The sequence below is a fragment of the Crinia signifera genome, chromosome 2 (assembly GCF_055691185.1).
Source record: "Crinia signifera chromosome 2, ASM5569118v1, whole genome shotgun sequence".
Classification (NCBI taxonomy): Eukaryota; Metazoa; Chordata; class Amphibia; order Anura; family Myobatrachidae; genus Crinia; species Crinia signifera.
The window spans coordinates 153,751,446-153,758,945 of NC_139218.1; the positions used below are offsets into that span (position 1 = coordinate 153,751,446).

The 7,500-nt window shown below is 41.6% G+C and overlaps 1 protein-coding gene and 1 long non-coding RNA gene across 2 annotated transcripts in view; one reads left to right on the forward strand and one right to left on the reverse strand.

The window, feature by feature from the left end:
- LOC146060187 (uncharacterized) overlaps positions 1-4,846 on the reverse strand; it is a 30,934-nt gene extending 26,088 nt beyond the window's left edge. The window contains exon 1 of the long non-coding RNA XR_014470389.1: positions 4,696-4,846. This is a non-coding gene — a long non-coding RNA (uncharacterized LOC146060187). The remainder of the gene's footprint in view (positions 1-4,695) is intronic.
- The window catches only part of RNPEP (arginyl aminopeptidase), a 111,170-nt gene that overhangs the window by 4,971 nt on the left and 98,699 nt on the right, over positions 1-7,500 (forward strand). The window lies entirely within an intron of this gene.

The following is a 7,500-nucleotide window of genomic DNA, read 5'->3' on the forward strand; positions in this document are numbered from 1 at the left end:
AAGATAAACATAGAAACAGTTTCAATACAGGAGAAAAAGTAATTATTATTAAACAGCAGGAAGAATTGATGCTGCTTTCCCACTGCAGACCCGTTTTAAGTTACAGGTAATCTTAAACGGTATTTAGCATTCCCACTGCAGCAGATTACAGTTTTAAATGCCATTTAAGTACCATTCCCATTGCAGGTAAAACGTTTTAGCTCTTCAAAACGTTTTTACAACACAAATGAGTGCCTGTGACTTTAATGGGCTTTTCAGGGATAAAAAGGTGCACACCCACAGTTGTTTTCACATAATAAAAGGTGGGGGAGGGGCCAGTGGTGCGTACAAATCCCGCAGCCATCGACATTTGTGCTATATGTCGGCTCAATTTAACCCATGGTGGACAGTAATATATACATTGCTGGCCAGTGCCAGCTATGTATATATTACTGCCTAACAACTAAATCATTGGTGCCTAGTGGTGCCTGCAATATATAGATTGCTGGCATGTGCCAGCAATCTATATATTACTGGCTTATGATTGTCATTGGTGCCCAGTGGTTCCAGAAATATATAGATTGCTGGCATGTGCCAGCAATCTATATATTACTGGCTTAGGTTTATCATTGGTGCCCAGTGGTTCCAGAAATATATAGATTGCTGGCATGTGCCAGCAATCTATATATTAGTGGCTTAGATTTATCATTGGTGCCCAGTGGTTCCAGAAATATATAGATTGCTGGCATGTGCCAGCAATCTATATATTACTGGCTTACGTTTTACATTGGTGCCCAGTGGTTCCAGAAATATATAGATTGCTGGCATGTGCCAGCAATCTATATATTACTGGCTTAGATTTATCATTGGTGCCCAGTGGTTCCAGAAATATATAGATTGCTGGCATGTGCCAGCAATCTATATATTACTGGCTTAGATTTATCATTGGTGCCCAGTGGTTCCAGAAATATATAGATTGCTGGCATGTGCCACCAATCTATATATTACTGGCTTACGTTTTACATTGGTGCCCAGTGGTTCCAGAAATATATAGATTGCTGGCATGTGCCAGCAATCTATATATTACTGGCTTAGATTTATCATTGGTGCCCAGTGGTTCCAGAAATATATAGATTGCTGGCATGTGCCAGCAATCTATATATTACTGGCTTACGTTTTACATTGGTGCCCAGTGGTTCCAGAAATATATAGATTGCTGGCATGTGCCAGCAATCTATATATTACTGGCTTAGATTTATCATTGGTGCCCAGTGGTTCCAGAAATATATAGATTGCTGGCATGTGCCAGCAATCTATATATTACTGGCTTACGTTTTACATTGGTGCCCAGTGGTTCCAGAAATATATAGATTGCTGGCATGTGCCAGCAATCTATATATTACTGGCTTACAAAAAAAACCATTGGTGGCCAGTGCTGCTCCGTGTGGAGCAGGACGGAGGGAGGCGGGGCATGTGGCCGGACCAGCGTCGCTAACGGCATCCGGACACAGCGGGGCAGCGTGGACAAGTGAGTATAAACGCCCGGGGGGGGGGGGGGGGCAGCGGCGGGTACCGCCGGGCTGAAAGTGGTTAATCTTTCAGCCCAGCAGCTTACACACACGGAGATGATGGCTGAAAAAAACAGCCATCATCTCTACCGTTTAAGATGCATTCCCATTGCCTCTTAAACGGTAGATTACCGTGTAAAACTCTGCTTTGGAAACGGGTTGAAATACCGTTTAACTTTAAACGGTATTTCAACTCTGGCGCTTTCCCACTGCAGCCTTAAACGGTATTTTGCCCTCAAAAATCGGCAAAATACCGTTTTAAGGCTGCAGTGGGAAAGGGGCATGAGTCTGTTATTATTACAGACCATTCTAAGCAGCTTCATAGGACATATTACTTGATAGTCACAAAATGTAAAGAAAACATTCATACACACTATGCAATCTCCATAAACAACCAATCGGTGTCAAAACCTAAGATAATTAGGATATCATGTATTTATACATGGAGCCACACTAAGGTGGACAAAAAGATAGTTTCAGGGGACACAAGAGACTAATAAGGTTAATATACAGGACTGGCCAAGAAAATACATTATTAATTTGTATAACACAGATGGAATCAACGATTAATAATAGGGGTAATTTCATAGCCCTCATTTAAACCCATAGGGGTAAGGGTATTGAGGGTTATGATCCAAAACGTTTCACGTCTTAGGAGGGCCCGGTCTCTGTCGCCGCCCCTTTTATGCGGTAGTACTATTTCAATGCCTTTAAACTTAAGACCAGAGGGGTCACTATTGTGGGCATTCTTGAAGTGACGTGTGACACTATGATTAACCAATCCATGCTTGATATTGCGTGTGTGCTCCAGTATGCGGGTCTTTAAAGATCTTTTAGTCTTTCCTACATACTGGAGCCCACACAGACAAATCAATAAATAGACCACATAGGTCGAGGTGCAATTTACAAATTGTTTAACTTTATGGGGGTCATCATCAGGAGATTTAAACAGTGGTCCTTTCTCGACCAGAGGGCAAACCTTACATCGGCTACAAGGAAAGCAGCCTTTCAGACTCAAGAAAGTTGTACTTGATGGACCATTGTCACCCTGATTAACCACCTCCAACTGGCTCTTAGAGACCATGGCCTTGATGGTTTTTGCCCGGGTATAGACAATTTTAGGCATATCATGAAGATGTGGACCAAGGATTGGATCTCTTTTCAAAATGTGCCAGTTCTTTTTTAGGGTTTTTGAGATATCCCGTTCGGCACTGTTATATTTAGTAATAAACAAGCAAAGCTTTTTATTATCCATAGTCTGATCTTTTACTTTATATTGGAGGATCTCCTCTCGAACTGCGTTTTTTGCCTTATCCAAAGCAGTTTGAATAATTTCTTTGGGGTAACCCCTCTCTCTAAACCTTTGAGTATAAACCTTAGATTGTTCATCAAAGGTGTCTAGGTTGGTGCAATTTCTGCGCAATCGCAGAAATTGCGAGTAGGGGATGTTATTCTTCCAGGGCTTAAAATGGCAACTCTCATATTCCAAATAGCTATTGCTATCAACGCTCTTAAAAAATGTGCGAGTTTCTATATCAGAAGACATGGGGAAATTCTCCACACTAAGGACAAGGTCCAGAAATTCAATGCTGGTAGTTTGAAAATTGGAGGTGAAAACCAGGTTGTAAGAATTCATATTGATATCCATCATAAATTGGTTGAAGGTTGTTTCATTGCCTCTCCAGATAATCAAAATATTGTCGATATATCGACGGAAGAAGAAAATATGTTGGCCCAATTCTCCTGCTAATAATTGGGTATATATATATATATATCCAAAAAATAACGGCACTCAGGAGGCAGTATGGTGAAAGCACAAAACAGGTGTATTCAAATCATCAGGACAAGCTTTCGGGGTCTTAGCCCCTTCGTCAGGTCAAACACCTACAGCCAGTAGCTGTAGGTGTTTGACCTGACGAAGGGGCTTATACCCCGAAAGCTTGTCCTGATGATTTGAATACACCTGTTTTGTGCTTTCACCATACTGCCTCCTGAGTGCCGTTATTTTTTGGATTTATATATGGATGTATATCTTCGGGCACCGGGGCTAGCTGCACTGTTGGAAAATATATAGGGCCTTATTCTGATCGGTGCGGCTGGAGCTGAATATGCGGCCAGGACCGTGCGTGCGAAACCCCGCCTTCCATACGGATCGCCAACTCCGTCCGTACGCGGTAAGAAGCTGGCCGAACGGACCGCACGTGTATTTTTCACGGAATACGCCTCCTCCATCTCAAGGAACCTCCCCGAGTGCTCCACCAGCTCCCGCAACCTCAGACCACACGGACATTTCTCCATGCAATAGCAGGGATCTGGGCGGGCAGCTGACATACGGCGATGTCATATGTCCGCCCCCTACACGTGCGTCACGGCCACATTACCATACGTACGCCCAGCGTTTGCATGGGAACGCCCATGAAATGCGGGGCGTATGCATATGGTAATGAGCCCTAAGAGACCTTCACTCCCCTCTCCACCCCCTGTTCGGAGTGTTCGCATTTCATGCAGGATTTGGCCGTACGCCCCGCTCGCACATGCGCAGACACAAAACATCGGTGGCACGAACGCACGCGGATATTACCGCACCAACCAGAATAAGGGCCATAGTCTTTTGTGTTTGTTCGGCACTCGATGCGGTCACTTACCGCGGTGCCCTTAATGCTTTTGGATACAAGATGTGATCCCCGTCCTGAGGTCAGGCACAGGGGAAGGAAAACGGCACTCACGGATTTTTTGTAGTTAAGTTTTATATATTCAAAGTGACATCAGATACAGCATACCGATGTTTCAAGGCTTGTCAGCCTTTTCCTCAGGATGCGCTGTAAAGTAGTGATGGGTAGTTTGTGAATGATTAGATCAAAATGAACTAATCTTCAAAGTGAACTAAATCGTTCAGATCACTGCTCTGGGAAAGATTAGTTCATTTAGTTCACCAGGAAGTAAAGCAAGTGGGAGGTGTAACACACAGACAGACAGAGCCCAGCAGCTCCATAAGGCCCATTTACTGGATCTTTACTTCCTGAATCTAAAGTTAAAAGTACAACAAAGCCCAGCAAATACAGATCTAATAAAATAAAAATATGCACTGCCTAGACAAAGTCTATGTGTGGTGTGTCTGTGAGTGAGCATGTGTGCTCATGCTGCTCACCTTTATGTGATGCTATCATTATATGATTAGTTCAGATGTCCAAACACTTGCTGCTGCTGCTGGTACTGGTTGGGTCCTGAGCATGCTGCTGTGCTAAATCTTCTGCTGGGACCTGTGTAGGAGCTTCTGCAGCAGCCATGTTATCAGCTCTCATGCAATACACAGTAGGCAGTACATGGTAGCTGCCAAAGATGGCAGTGCTGAGCTCAGACATGGGGCCTTATTTTGGTTCACTCTTTCTGACAAAATACTTCTTAGATGGACAAAACCATGTGCACTGCAGGGGGGCAGATGTAACATGTGCAGAGAGAATTCGATTTGGGTGAGTAATTTTGTTTCTGTGCAGGGAAAATACTGGCTGCTTTATTTTTACACTTCAATATAGATCTCACTTTGAAGTAAAACCCCACCCAAATCTAATTCTCTCTGCACATTTTGCATATGCTCCCCTGCAGTGCACATGGTTTTGTCCATCTAAGAAGGATTTTGTCAGAAAGAGTGAACCAAAATAAGGCCCATGGTCTGGACTCTGCGGATCCAAATGAACTACATTGTCCTGATGACTCATGAGTCCTGCAAATAGTTCAGTAGTTCAATTAGTTCACTGATCATACAGATCCCTGAACTAATCTCTGACTATACACCATAATGAGACTGTACAGTACCTGTGAGCTACCATGTGTGGCACTGCTGTGCTCAGGCACATGTATTGTGTGTATGCAGCCACAGACACAGTGCTGGCTGCTGCATGTTATACAGTATACTGTAGTAGCTCTGTTTACTCCACATTACAGTCAGAGATGGATATGTATGAACCTTCATGATGCATACAGTGGAGCAGTTGCCCCTAGCAACCAATCAGCAACTGGTTACTTTGCAAAGTCTCTACTTTATCTCTCTAAGGTCAGTTACATTGGGGCAAGGGGACATGTATTTTTCTAATTACTGTATTTTAAAAGCAGAAAAAAATTGACTTATTAAATTACTCTGAATTTGGGTATTTTACTTGCATTTTATGGAATGTAAAATAATAACCACAATGGGATTAATATTGCAGAGCTAAACAATAAGCATGTCACTAGAAGGTGCTGCATAACTTATTGCTTTTCTAAACTAGAAAATAATCTGATTTATTAAACATACAGTATATGATCACTCTAACAAGACTATAACTCCTACAATGAGCTGGTATTACAATGCCTGCTCTGTGTGTCATAATCTAGTCTAGTTCATCTAGCTCCATGCACTCCTCTCAGTCTCTGAGTCAGTGCTGGAATAATGAACTAAATGAGCTAGATGAACTAATCTTCTGATCTAATCTTTTGGGTGAACTAGATCATAATGAACTAGTCACCAAAACGAACTAGATTTCCCATCACTACTGTAAAGTGCAAATAGTGCCTGTGCAGTGAAATAAACAGAGCAGTCTGCTCTCTTACCTTATGTAGCCTTGTCTGTGAAGCTTTCCCCAGCGTGCACGGGATCCTACTTCCGGAACCCACTGTTCAGCCCACAATGACGTCCGGCTGATGTCATGGTAACCCTGAACGCTTGGTTCCCGGTCAGCCGGATCTGGCTTGTGTAAAAGTGCTCTGAAATGGGAGACCAACTTTAAAACTTGTTGGATATGTGTTACACTAAATTTCAATGGTGCCAAAATGTCGCTACATCATAAAAGGTGCTATAAGTGCTTATCCTAAACTATTATTAAAATACCGGAACTCAGTATCATGATAATAAATATCTATAGTTTGCAGTTTACACTATGTGTACTTTAAAGCGCCCCTCTTAGTATGTCATAGTATAGTACAACTCAAATATTGCATATTAGCTGATTCATAGTTTTTTCTATACTTAGGTGCTACAAATGCCCCTCATGCACGACATGCAAGCATGTGGAAGCAGGTTCCTCCTTTAAGCATCCTCAAACAGGCCAGATGTATAAAATCAACCACGTAATGAATTGTAAAACACCGTTTATAATCTATATTATAATGTGCCCATGTGGCAAGTACTACGTGGGTCAAACTATAGTAAACCTAAGAGTTCGGATGGCATTACACCGTTCCGCCATCGCAGCAAGCCTCCAAGGAAAATACATCAACCAACCAGTTGCTCAACATTTTAAAAATAGTGGACACACATTATCTAATTTAAAATGTAAAATTATTGACCACATCCCCCCATTGAGCTGGGGAGGGGACAGGCAGAGACTCCTAACACAACGCGAGTCCCAGTGGATTTTTAGATTGAACACTATGGCGCCAGCAGGCTTAAACAAAATGATCGCATGGAATGCCTTTGTATAAGCAGCTCGGTTGAATGTTTAACCCTTTTCTTCACGCACAGGGATAGAGAGAATTAAACAACAAGAAACTTTAATAAATACATATTTTATGTACCATTGTATAATCATTGCACAAAAGTGGTAGAGTAAATACAGCGCACCGATACCTTCTTTTTCTATCTTTCCCACCTGGTACCTACATTAACAGCTAGGTACGGTAGAAGTGCAGCTTACATACCAGCGCAGAAAAAGGACCACACCCCCACTTTTATATATATATATGTGTGTGTGTGTGTATATGTATGTGTGTATGTATGTGTGTGTATATATATATATATATATATATATATATATATATATATATATATATATATATATATATATATATATATATATATATATATATATATATATATATATATATATATATAAGCAAACAAATATTTGTTTGCTATCTTGAAATATCCGAACCTTTTAATGGTCTGAACCAACCACCAATACCGAGTGGGAAAAAAAGA